This window comes from Trichosurus vulpecula, chromosome 4 (genome assembly GCF_011100635.1).
Source record: "Trichosurus vulpecula isolate mTriVul1 chromosome 4, mTriVul1.pri, whole genome shotgun sequence".
In the NCBI taxonomy this organism is placed as follows: domain Eukaryota; kingdom Metazoa; phylum Chordata; class Mammalia; order Diprotodontia; family Phalangeridae; genus Trichosurus; species Trichosurus vulpecula.
The window spans coordinates 341,641,048-341,654,861 of NC_050576.1; positions in this window are offsets into that span (position 1 = coordinate 341,641,048).

The window sequence follows — 13,814 nt, forward strand, 5'->3', positions numbered from 1 at the left end:
TTAAGACACTGCAGAGTACTAGATTAAAAAAACTTTTCAATATTCCCTCCTACAATTAAAAATCTTTTCATGAAATAAGTATTTGAAAGGATAAGTAGCTATGTTATATATTGGTGATGGAATTACCATCATTCAGGACTTCCTAGTTTAGTAACTGTACCAATGGGAAAAGGATGAGGCTTGGAAGTCTGGGTTCAATTTGATTAATGGCTTCACTCATTAAATGGTTGTACATGTTTTTAACACTCCAGCAACGAACAATTTGCACTTATAGAGCAAAATATAACCAATGAGAAAGAAGATTCATTGTTGAAATGCACAGTGTCAAGTCACTGATTAGTACTCCAGAAGGGGCAAAGGGATAGTTCAGCTAAAGGCACATATGTGCCAGGAAATTTTCAGCAACTGACTCTCTGAAAATGAATGAATTACTTTCAAGTTTAATCCACATCATTAACATTTTCTCTAGAAGTATTCTCTAAACACTTTTTAAGCCTAGACATTCAAGAAAACAATAAATCGAGACTTGATATGTGGAGAGTCTACCACTTTTTAAAATGATCATACTGAAAATTTAACAAGTGACTGTCATGAATCATTATATACTAGCTCCAGCACCCCTTGAGGAAAGGCTACTAATTTAAACTTTTTTATTTCTAGGGACATTAATTTTTAGTCTATTTTTGAGTGGCTTATCCGAGAAAACTCATTATAGGAAACTGTATAATTTTCAATAGGAAAAGAAAAGACTTATAGGAGACAAATATATTAAGGGTTGAGATGCAGAAGAATGATTAAGCTTTTTCTACTAGGCTCAGAAAGGCAGAATTTGGACCAATAGATGGCAAATTACAGGAAGCATATTTTTGCATAACATAAGGGGAAACTTCCTAATCATTTAGAGCTCCCTTAAAACATGATAGACATGAGACAGTGAGATCCCCATTAGTGGTAATCTTCAAGTAAATTCTAGACCATCATGTATATGGGAAGTTTAACTAGGAATCATGTTATGAGTGGAGATTAGACTACACGGAAGTTGAGATTCCTTCTGATTTTGCAATTCTAGGGTTCTGTCTTTTTACCTTAGAATTATAAAGCCTTCACATTCTTTTTGTATTTGTACCCCTGATTTCCAGAAGAGGTATGCTTGTCAAACCAATCAGCAAACTGGTTGACGAAGGCCCAGATGTCAACAGTACACTATTATCTGTCACCATATCCAAGAGTAGGATATGATCTACAAAAAACATATTTCAATACTTTAATAAATTTATGATCTCATCAGTACAGATAATACCTTCACCAGATAATATTATGATCCATCCATGTCTTCTCATCCTATGCAATTCTTGTCCATGTTTTGCACAGACTTTCTGTGGAGGAGCTTTCTAACGTTCTGGAGCCCTTCGAGGTGTTTCTACTGGTATTTTGTGAATACCAGTGTAACAATGATATTTTCATCTATTATCCCAAAAATCTTGCTGGATTATTTTTTTTAATTCATCAGTTTCCTGGATAATATACTTTATGCTATTTTAGGAGATATTCTTAAAATAATTTTAATACACCTTTATTTCTATTTATTTTTATTATTTGTTGAATTCTAAAATATTCAAATTCATTAACAATTTTGTGTTATATTTAGTTTCTAGAACCAATATTCAAAAGGACTTTGCAACCTGGTGGGGTTTGGGGAGAGTCTCACTTTTAAACCACTGGTGGCATGCTTTTTCTTTAGTTTGGTTTGGTCTGGACCTATGTCTGAGGGTCTTCTGCATTATAGACTCCCCCACTATTGGAGATCAGTATATAACTCTATAACCTGTAGTTTTAGAAAGTTGCCTGAGGGACTAAGAAGTTGAGTGACTTGCCCAGGGTCACAGTTGTTCCTAAAAGAAGATATGGGTAGCAATAGGAAAAGATGATTTTTCTCATTGTTCCCTATTAACCTATAAAACACCAGCATCACTCTCTAATGATTAATATAACACTTCATTTTGGGCCCATTCTCCCAACCCTCCACCTACACTAGTAGGTTAGGTCGCAGAGGGCAGCTAACTATTTTCCCCCTCAGAAATCTAGGGAATCCTGAAGAGTTGTATTTAATAATACTATCACATATGACCCCCCATCTTAGGTGAAACCCCATCATTCTCCTAGTTGACATTATTATGAATCATTATAAACTAGCTCCAGCACCCCTTGGGGAAAGGCTACTAATTTAAACTTTTTTATTTCTAGGGACATTAATTTTTAGTCTCTTTTTGAGTGGCTTATCCAAGAAAATTCATTATAGGAAACTGTATAATTTTCAACAGGAAAAGAGAAGAATTATAGGAGACAAATATCGACCAACCAATAGAAATCAATTAATTTTTACCAAAAGATATTTACTGAAACAGCACAGCAAGAACAATGGTTACCAAACAATACATCTGAACTGAGGGGTTACTCTCCTTTTATACATACACAAATACAGACACACACATACACACACACACACTCCCTATGGAAAGTAGAACCAAATTTAAAGCACAAAGGCAGTGATGCACATGTATAGAGAGCATGTGGGGCTGGACTCAGGTCTACTCCTGGACCTGAGAGTCCTTTTCTCATCTCACACAGTCTATACCAAACTTGTTTCTGGGTGTGATGTTGCTAACGGATGAGTCAACTCCTTACTCAGCTAACTTGTCTCCTTGTAGGATGCAGTGTCTCAGTTGATGGGTCAATCCACTGATGGACTTGGTCAAATAAGTCACTACTCAAGATCAATTCCTCAATGGACCCATCCACTATTTCTACCAGCTCTGGTAGCCCCTACTATTTACTTTAGTTATATGGTAACCTCCGATGGCTCCTCCAACCTTTTGAAAGCTCACAAGGTTATAACACAGTCATTTCCATCTCCAGGGACTCATTCACCTAAGCTCAAGAAAGAAGAAATGCAACAAAAAAATAAAGAGGCACCATGTGCTCAGAGACACATGGCAGCCAGATGGGAGATTCTGAAGCCTGCCCTTCCCCTAACCAGCAGTTCATAGCAGTCCTTTTCACTCAAAAGTTAAGAAGAAAGAGAATGAGAGATCTTCTTCTTAAACCTTTTGCATCCCCTCTCAATTCTGGGTCATCATTTGCTGAGTCATTATTCTTTCTTGCTCCCCAGTCAATCAAAAGACTTTACATTACCACCAAAGTGGTAATCCCCTCAGGCTCTTATGGACAAAAACTGTCTTCCTAAGTTCCACATGTCATATTTGCCGTAGGTAGAAAATATTGCATATGTTCTGTATAACCTACAAGAAAGACCCAATCTACACATTCTCTCTAGATACTGTGCCCTTATTGGCCAGCCCTCCCACTGCAGTGGAATCTTAGAGCTGAAATGCCATTGTATTCAGTACTCTTTTTTGATATCTACTATGTGCAATTTCACTGTTTTGGAAAGGACCTTAGAGGTTACTTAGCCCTTCAACCTCATGGACAGTTGATGAAAGTGAGACCTGCGGTACTTAAAAGATATGCCCAATTTAGGTTGTGTGGCCTAGTTGAAGGCAGAGCTGCAGCTAGAACTGAGGCCTCCTGTCTCCCAGACTTGAGTACTTTTTACTAGACCACACTATTGCCTACCTCCAAAGGAACTTTCCCAACGAGGAACACTAAAGTGGGCATTGAGATCCCTTTGAAACAGAGTGAAGGAAACAAACCTAGGGAGAAAATTGAACAACAGATGGAAGAAGTCACTGAGAAACACCAACATCAGTGGATCCAATACTCCCTAAATGACTTTCATTAATAAAGAAAAAAACTTGATTACTCTATGGAAGCTCTTCTTTCAGAAATAGCTAGAAAGAGGCAGCTAAGTGGTACAGTGAGTAGAGCACTGGTCCTGGAGTCAGGAGGACCTGAGTTCAAATCCAGCCTGAGACACTGGACACACTTACTAGCTATGTGACCTTGGGCATTTCACTTAACCCCAATTGCCCTGCCTTCCCCTCTCAAAAAAAAAAAAGAAATTGCTAGAAAGACATTCTACCTAACCACTCAGGTAATTCTTGCAATGTATGTACCCTCTTGGTTCAGAATTAAAGAAGATTACTTTATCAATGCTCTAATAAAAAGAATAAATTTACAGTAATCATTATGATATTAATAATAATACTAATTTTTAATAATAGCTAACATTTATATAGAGAGTTTTATAATGATTATCTCATTTGATCCATACAACAACCTTGGGAGGTAGGTACTATAATTATCCTCATTTTAGAGTTGAGGAAATCGAGAGATGAAGTGACTCGTCCAGGATCATACAGAGTTTAAGTGGCTGAGGCCAGATTTGAATTCAGGTTTTCCTGATTCTGGGGCCAGCCCTCTAGCCATTACACCACCTACCTGTGTGTATGTATATAGAGAGAACCTTGTACACACACACACACACACACACACACACACACACATGGATATATATGTATACACGTATATATACACCCTTGTATGTACACGTATATGTATATATACATGCATATGTGTGTATATATGCATATATGTACATATGGAAAAAGCACTAATTAGAACAGACTTCTTTTTTCTATGGCTTCTTCAGACTTGAAGGTGGTATGATTTCATACATATAGGCAATCATTTTACCAACACAGATCCCAACCTATCTCTACTTTAGTAGCTGGTCTTTGTGGATTGCTATGGGTAGGAAAATTAATCACTTAATAGCCATCCCTCTGGAAAAGTGCTTTCTTGGATTTATTAGCTTGGTCCTTGGAGGAAAAACATAGTGCCTTACTGGATGTGCGCTTAATAACTTTTGAGTCAGTCAGACCTCATCAAGCTTGATAGTGACTGGCATAATCTATAGACACAACCCCAGAAAGCACCACTAGAGATGGAGGGGATTCTGATACTGGGGCCCAAGCTGACTATTTTTGAATTAGGAATCATGGACCATAGTAACAGTTTCTAGTTGATGTGGGCATTGGTGTGATCTGGGTAACTTACCTGACAAACAGTTTGAATTTGGGTCAGAACAGAGTATAAATTCAAAGTCACTGCTGTATGGGTAAGCAGTATCTGAATTGTCTTTAGAATTTACTCCTTTGAAACATTTGTAAAGACTCTCATCATAGGCTCTGCTCTGCTTCCAGTTAACTATCTTTTTTTTACCCTCACATGACTGAGAAAGTGATCTGCAAAAAAGATGAAGTCCTTGCTGAAGAATGAAGCACATTATTAATATCTGCATTTTAATATATAATGATGACTACATGCCGGGTTTTTTGGCTCAGTTTTATTTCCCTATTTTCAGAGAATCCTCATGACTGTAAGAAATATTAAGAAGCCATTTAATGAGATACATTTTTGTGAGAATTTGTCTTTTTTGATTCTGATATTTGTTATGACTTTTCTTTTTCCATTTTACTTTTATTTGGTGGAGAGTGAGAGGGAGAGAAGATGAATTCTTGTTTCTCAAAAAAAGTTACATTTAAAAAATTAAAAAGAAAACATAATTCAATAAATTTGGTTTAACAGTTTTTTTTAATACCTAATATGTAAATGGCACTGAGTACCATAGTCCTTGCCCTCAAAAACTTAGAATCTTAGCAGGGGAGAGAGGGAGAGAAACCGTGGAGAGAGGGAGGTAAATCTGTTCACAAAAACCATAATGCAAATCACCAAATGATCAAGTACTTAGGAGTGGTCAGGGTGGTCTGTGATTTAAGAACAGAAAGAATTTCTAACTGAGGGATGAGAGAAGACTTTATGGAAGAGATCAAGCTAGATCTTGAAGGAGGGGAAGAATTTTAATGAAGTGGAGATGAGGGTTGAGGGAGAGGATATAAATATATACCAGGGATTGGGACCAATGTGCACAATTGCACAAAGACAGGATAGACCAGGGCAAGATCAGAAGAATGGTGAATAGTCCAGGCTATTTCATTCCCTCCCCTCTCTTCGTAGAAAAATGAATCAAACTGACTCCAGACTAATGAGGGCCTCTCTATTTGTATAACCTTCCACAGTAACCCTTTCTGTAACAACTCTTCAATCTCTTTACAAATGAGAAAAGGAAAGCAAAGCAAGGTTAGTCAATTGCCCCAGGACTGAGTGAAATCAACCAAAGATGCATAGGGAAATTCACGAGCATTAGAACTCAGAAGTTCTAGAGCTTATCTTTCTGATTCTGTAGCTCATTGCCAGTGTTCATTCAATACATGCTAAGATAGATGATGATAATAAGGCACATTTTTCATTCCCAGACCCATTCTACATCATTTAAACAGGTGTCCTCTCTATGATAAGGCCCACTGCTGCTCTTGCAATAGAATGAGATTGGCCTGAGGCAGCATGGGAAGGCCAAGTCTACATGGCCTCAGTTACCCATTAATCCAAGCTGAAACTGACGAGGAGGGGGCTTTACTTCAAATATTCCAGTAGCTGCTGTTTTGTAGACCTGGACAAAACAATGGAAACTGGGCCATTTGTATAGACTCTTTTTATAAGACATAATTCTAGGTACCGCAGAACAATTTTGTTTTCTTTTTCAAAAGAAAATGTGAATTATGCGCTATATGACTCTCTGAAATAAGGAATCTGTTCTAAAGCCTGTAAAAGTATGCACCAAGGCCAGATACAGTGAATCCTACGTAGACTACACTTTCTTTGTCTCCATTTTGAGGCATTCTCATAGACAGTATGTCTTTGTCAGTTATGCTGGTGACAACGGGAATGTGGAATTTGGAATGTGGAAAACAATGCAGACAGAAATCATTCCCTTTGTAAGGTTCCAGAACTCTTCAAATCCAAAGCAGCCAAGCAGGCTGTGGCTATCTATGCTAAGTCTCCACAATTTGTGGAGTCGTTTCCACCAGCCTGTATTGTGTTCCTGGTTTCCACTGATTTATCCCTCTGTTGGCCCTTCCAGGAAAGTATCATTTTTTTCCTTCTACCCCCTGCCTTCTATATTTCATTTCATGTGTCTATTGAGGCTATGAAAGATAAAGCTCTCTGCTTTCTCTTGTCCTCAAGTTCTATATGGAATCAGTTCACCTGTCTGTCACTCCTCATTAAATTCTTACCCTCTTCATTCACATCCTGATCTTTGCAAATGAACATTTGCTTAATAAATGTTCCCAAGACTAACAGTGCCGAGTGAAAATCCCACACAGCAGTAAATTATTAACTCAGTCACAGAGGGAGTGCCATATATGACTTTTCAGAATGAGTTATTATGTGGATCATCATGTAATTATGAATTTTTCAAGCCATGATAGAGGAAAATTGAATATTTAATATTTTATGGACATATTCTACACTGAGGACATCTTTCAAAATTTTATGATAATTTTTAAAGTGAGCGAAGAGCAGAACAAAAGTTACAAAATAATTGCAAAGTTGAATATTTAATCGCCACGGACATTGTTGGTTATTTCTCAAATTACATAACATTGTCAAGGCCACGAACTTTTAATCATGTAGTATTCAAATGGAAAAAATATGTGCATTAAAATTAATCTACAAATATGTTTTGATTGTTCAAGAGGTGAGACCATGAAGCTTAATATTATTCGTACTAAAGCCTTAGATGTGTAAATATTCATGTAAAAGCCAGGCTGTCCAATCATCCTGAATGGTTTAGACCAGTCAATGGTTTATACCAACTATTTTTCTGTGGGCATTTCAGAATGTCTCAATACAAAACTTATTTATATCAAAAAGAAGAGTAAGTCCTGAAATACCCATCTAACATCCTCTTCTAAAATTGAGATAAATAATGCAGTCATCATCCCTTTATTCTAGCAAATAAGAGGTAGCATGATATAGGGGATAGGACACTGCCTTAGAGTCAGAAGCTCCTGGGTTCTCATCATACTACAATCACTTGCTGGCTGTTACCCAGGGCACCTATGTTGAGCTCTCTCTGCTTCACTTTTCTTAGACAGAAAATAAGGAGGTTAGGTTTGGTGGCCTCAAAGGTTCCATCCAGCTCTAAATCTGTGATCCTACGAATGCAAGAAAAATTTCAAAGCCTTAGTTAACTAAAACAAAACATAAAGTCTCTTCTGATCATTCCTTCCACACTAAATAATAACCTAACACCTTCTTTGCAGTCTTTCATAAACCTTTACACAAAATCATGCTTTCATATTCTACCTTACTGGTGAGCTGCTTAGTCAGACACCGTTGATGTTTTTCTCTTTGAAGAGGAGAATATTTGGTGATTCAGCGCCATATTTAATCAGTCATTTCAACCTCTATGTATGAAGCCCTTTTCTCAGATGCTACTAATACTCAATTAAAAAAAAAGTCTTTTCTTATGGATAGAATTTTCCATTTGATGGTATTTTAGCACATACATTTACTACCCAGTTTACAGAAAGCAAAAATGAATTTGCTTTTTAAAGCTCAAAAAGTCAATAGCATTTTTTTTCTAAAATGTAGCAATTGCCCCAGGACTTAGGAATCAGCAGAACCAGATCAGGCAGAATGAAGAACAGAACAAAGATATAAACGGTCAGGCCTATGTTCAGCCTTGGCAAGTATGGGATGGTATTGTGCAGTAAGAAATGAGGAAATAGAGGATTTTTGAAGGGATATGAAAAGAATTGTAAGCAATGAAGAAACTAAAAAACAATTCACATGCTAATATCAATATTATGAAAATGAATGATTTTGAAGATGTATTAACTGATGAAAAATGAAATGAGAGGAACTAGGAGAATAATTTGTGCAAGAACAAGACTGTAAAAATAATTTGAAAGCTGTAAGAATTCTGATTAAGGTAATAACCACCCACAATTCCAGAGGATTGACGACAAAGCTATGTCTACCTCTTGACACAGAGGTGATGGACTCAGGATGCAGAATGAGAAACATTTTTTTTTAAGAAATGGCCAATGAGGGACCATTTTTTACGTGACTATGCATATTTGTTGCAAAGAATTTGCCTTTGTTTTTCTTTGCAATGTGGTTGGAGGGAGAAGTTTGGGCAGAAGAAAAAATTGATTTGTGTTCATTAAAAGAGTAAGATATGATGTAAAAACTAAATATGTGGATAGCGTGGGTCTACGAATGTAAGAAATTAAGTCCAGGCAGATCAGCTAAGGCAAGAAAGAGTGGGCTGGTATCAAACAGGCACTGTGGTATAGTGGAAAAAAAATTGAAATTAGACTCAATAGACTTGGGTTCAAGGCTTAGTTATGTCCCTAACCACGTAACTTTGGACAGATTCCTTAACCTTAATCTACTCATTCTCATCTGCAAGTAATGTTTGATCTACTTGCCTCTCTACTTGCTGTAATGAGGCTTAAATGAAATAGTGCATGTAAAACACTTTATCATCATAAAATCACTTATATAAATGTTAGTTATCATATTAGGCTGCCAGGCAAGGTCCAAAATCTGACAGATCAGGCAGTAGGAATCACAAAGCAAGATTGGAAGACTAGGGAATAGAGGCAGCAATCCAAACAAGGGGTCTGTGTTACAGGCATGAGATACCACCAGCATGAATGAGACTTGTTGCTAAGACACAGGTTTTCTGAGCCAAGAGTTTCTGATATGCCTCCTGCCCAGGGTTATAACTGGCATCAGAGTCTAGACACACCTGAGCCCCCAAATGGAGACAAGTAGGTATGCTAGGCTGAAATAGAGCAGTGAGGGACGAGGACACAAGGCAGTTCATAGGATCATGAGCACGGTAGGCACCTTAGGGGTCCTCAAATCCAATCCCCTTCATCATACAGATAAGGACACTGAGACCCAAAGGTGACTAGCCCTAGATCACACAGGAAGTAAGTAGCAGAACTGGGATTCAAACCCCAGTCCACTGTTTCCAAAAACAAGTCTTTCTGCTTTGCCACACTATGTAAAACTATATTTTAATCCAAAACAAACTTTTAAAAAATTATGTCCCAAATCATTCAGTGCACCGACTGGCCAAATGGATCACTCTGTTTTCTCAGGTGGCTTGGCCTCATGTTATATTCTCTTTCCAATTAAGTTTGCAACTCCGCTTTACTGTTGGGTTTTCATGACTTAACTTTGACTTCTGTTGACTAGAGCATGGGATTTGTTTTGTTCTATTTTGTTTTTTCTAACAGAGAATCTGAGAAATTAGAAAAAGAAAAAGGAAGGGAATGGCTGAAAGATAAACACCTTTAGAGCTTATGGAGAGCCACTCCCTATATGAAAATGAGCACCTATTATTTACTTAAAACAAAAACAAAAATTTTTAATGAGCAGAAATTGAATCAATTCAGTAAGTATTTAAGGTAACAATCAGTAATAATGGCAACAATTCACATTTATCTAGTGCCTTTAAGTTTATGTTTTCTCTGACAGCAGCCCTGTGAGGTAGTTAATAGAAGCAGTATTAACCCAGTTTATAGATGAGGAAACTGAGGCAGAAAGTTAAGTGACTTTCCCGAAGACAACAATGAGTTACCCAGAGAAGCTGTAGAATCTTTCATCTCTTCAATAGTGTACAGAAAATTTAAACGTGGGAGAGGGAGAAGAATCTATAATATAAATTGAAACAAGAATAAGTTTTCCTGTTGGTATGAACTCTTACAAATGGATGTTTGAAAACTTGTTTTTAATCCACCATGCTATCTAGGCTCTGTATGGTGTGTGGTCTTTATCATTAGCATCATCATCATTATTTTTACCTATAGCGAGAGATAACAGATGGATAGCCTGAATGTTACCCCGGTATCCATAAAATATTAAAGAATCTAAAGGAAGGTTTCCATCTCATCGAACAGATTCTCTGTAGAGGATTTATGAAAAGACACATAAGAACTGTACAGAAGAAAGTCATGAATAGTTTGCAATATGTACCAATGGAAGAACCCCTCTCTCTCATAAACGAAATCACTGATACATAGAAATAGCTAACATTATCATCATCGTCGTCGTTGTCGTCGTCGTCATGGTCATCATCACAAGTAATGATAATAGCTCAGTCATGCATTACAATAAGTTTTAAAATGTACTTTCTTCAAAATAGCTCCTAAGGCAATCAGTTAAAGTAGTATCCCCACTCTCTAGATGGAGAAATTGAAGCTCAGAGAGGTTAAGTGACTTGACCAGGATCACATCAGAGCCAGGACTTGAATACTAGTCTTCTGACTCCAAGTTGAGTAATCTTCCCACTACATATTTTGCTATATTGTGAAATCATGCAAGAGTTAGATGGCGCAGTAAATAGAGCACTGAGCTTGGAACCAGGAAGACTCATCTTTCTAAGTTCAAATCTGACCTCAGACACATATTAACTATTTGACCCCGAACAAGTCACTTAACGCTATTTGTCTTAATTTCTCATCAGTAAAATGTGAGGTCATGAAGATTTGGACATGATTGAAATGACTGAATAGCAACAAGAGTAATAAGAAAAATACAATAAAACATTCACCTCCTAATTAACCAGGATTAAGTTTTTACACAAATTAAAACACCAACAACAAGAGAATCAATATTGAAGGAATATATGAGGAGAATCATATAAGGAGCATAGGTAGCCAAGGAATATTCGTGAAAGGACTCACATATAAAGAAAATGTAGTTTTGTCTTCTAAAATGAATTCCACTAACAATCACAATGGCCAAGAACATAGTTTCTGCTGCATGTGTAATCTCTGCTAGGAGCTCCTCTCTGTTGTTTTCATTTGATTGGTACTTGCTGATGCTCTGATGGTCCACTGTCCATAAGGCTATACACTTTTTCTTTTTTTCCAGGTTCTTTCTTCAGCTAGGGTCCTCATAAGAGAAGTTGGTTCTGCCATTAATCTTTTATCAAAAAGTACAAGGGCCTTTTTGCTAAAGCTTTTTTAGAAGATAAAGTCTTTTAAAAATTATCAAAATGATTCTCATTTGGCTCAGACCATTGATCTAACTCCCTGGAGGCCTAAGTATGAGACAGCCCATGAGAAGGTAGACTTGGCTTTTCCTCAGGCTTGACTGGCATTTCAACATGGCCAACACAGAGGTAGGGAAACTGTATGCAAATGAACCAATGCTATATCCTTCCATATATATTTTGCCTCCTATAATTAAATAAATGTTTTGTTGTTGGAGGGTCAAAAAAAAAAGAAGATAAAGCTTTAACACAATTGGGAGAAAATCTATCCAGTTCTCAGGTTCTGTTAGAATGGGTAGTTTTACTCTAGAGAGAAATACTTTGCTCCAACCAAGCTGTTTGGAATACAGAATAGTCTCAACCAATTAGTACCACCAATTTTTTTGTTATTTTATTTTATTAAAAGATGTAATTTGAATTTTTTGTTTTTAAATATTGTATTTTTCCAGTTACATGTAAAAACAATTTTTAACATTCATTTTTAAAATTTTTGAGTTCCAAACTCTTTCCCCACCCCCATCTAATTGAGAAGGCAAGCAATTTGATATAGTTTATATATGTACATGAATGCAAAACATATTTCCATAAAGGTCATATTGCAAAAGGAAACATAGGAAAAAACACACATGCACACACAGAAAGAGGTAAAAAATAGTATGCTTCAATCTGCATTCAGATTCCAACAGGAATCTGAATTTGAAAATTTTCTGGAGGTATTCAGCATTTTTCATCATCGGTCCTTCAGAATTATCTTGGATCTTTTTATTGCTGAGAATAGCTGAGTCATGCACAGTTGATCATACAATATTGCTGTTACTGTGTACAATGTCTCCTAGTTCTGCTGACTTCACTTTGCATCAGTTCACAAAAGCTTTTCCAGGTTTTTCTGAAAGCATGCTGCTCATCGTTTCTTATAATACAATAGTAGTTCATTACAATCCTATACCGCAACTTGTTCAGCCTTTCCCCAAGTGATGGGCAACCCCTCAATTTCCAATTCTTAGCCACCACAAAAAAAAGCTGCTATAAATATTTTTGTACAAATAGGTATTTTTCTCCTTTAAAAATCTCTTTGGGATACAAACCTAGTAGTGGTATTGCTGGATCAAGGGGTATACACAATTTGATTGCCCTTCGGGCATAGTTCCAAAATTCCTCTTGAAAACAGTTGGATCAGTTCACAATTTCACCAACAATGCATTACTGTCCCAGTTCTCCCACATCATCTCCAACATTTTTCATTATCTTTTTCTATCATGTTAGTTAATTTGATATGTATGAGGTGGTACTTCAGAGTGGTTTTAATTTTTATTTCTCTAATCAATAGTAGTTTATAGCATTTTATATGACTGTACATAGCTTTGATTTCTTCATTTGAAAACTGCCTATTCATTTCTACTGACCATTTATCAAATGGGAATGACTTGAATTCTTATGTATGGGTCTCAGTTCTTCACATATTTGATAAATGAGGCCTTGCTGTAAAATTATTTTCCCAGTTTTCTGCTTTCCTTCCAATTTTGGCTGCATTAGTTTTGTTTGTGTAAAATTTTTTAAATTTAATTTAATTTAATCAAAATTATCAATTTTACATCCTGCAATACTCTCTTTTGTTTGGTCATAAATTATTCCTTTATCCATAAATCTAAAAGGTAAACTATTCTAATATTTAATTTGCTTGTAGTATTATCTTTTACACCTAAATCATATACCCATTTTGACCTTATGTTGGTATGCAGTGTGAGATGTTGGTCTACACTTAGTTTCTTACAAACCATTTTCCAGTTTTCCCAGCAGTTTTTGTGAAATGGTGAGTTTTTGTCTCAAAAGCTGGGATCTTGGAGGTTATCAAACACTAGTAGCCCAGTGGATACAATGACAGACTTCGATTAGGAAGACTCTTCTATTCAAATCTGACTTCATATACTTACTACCT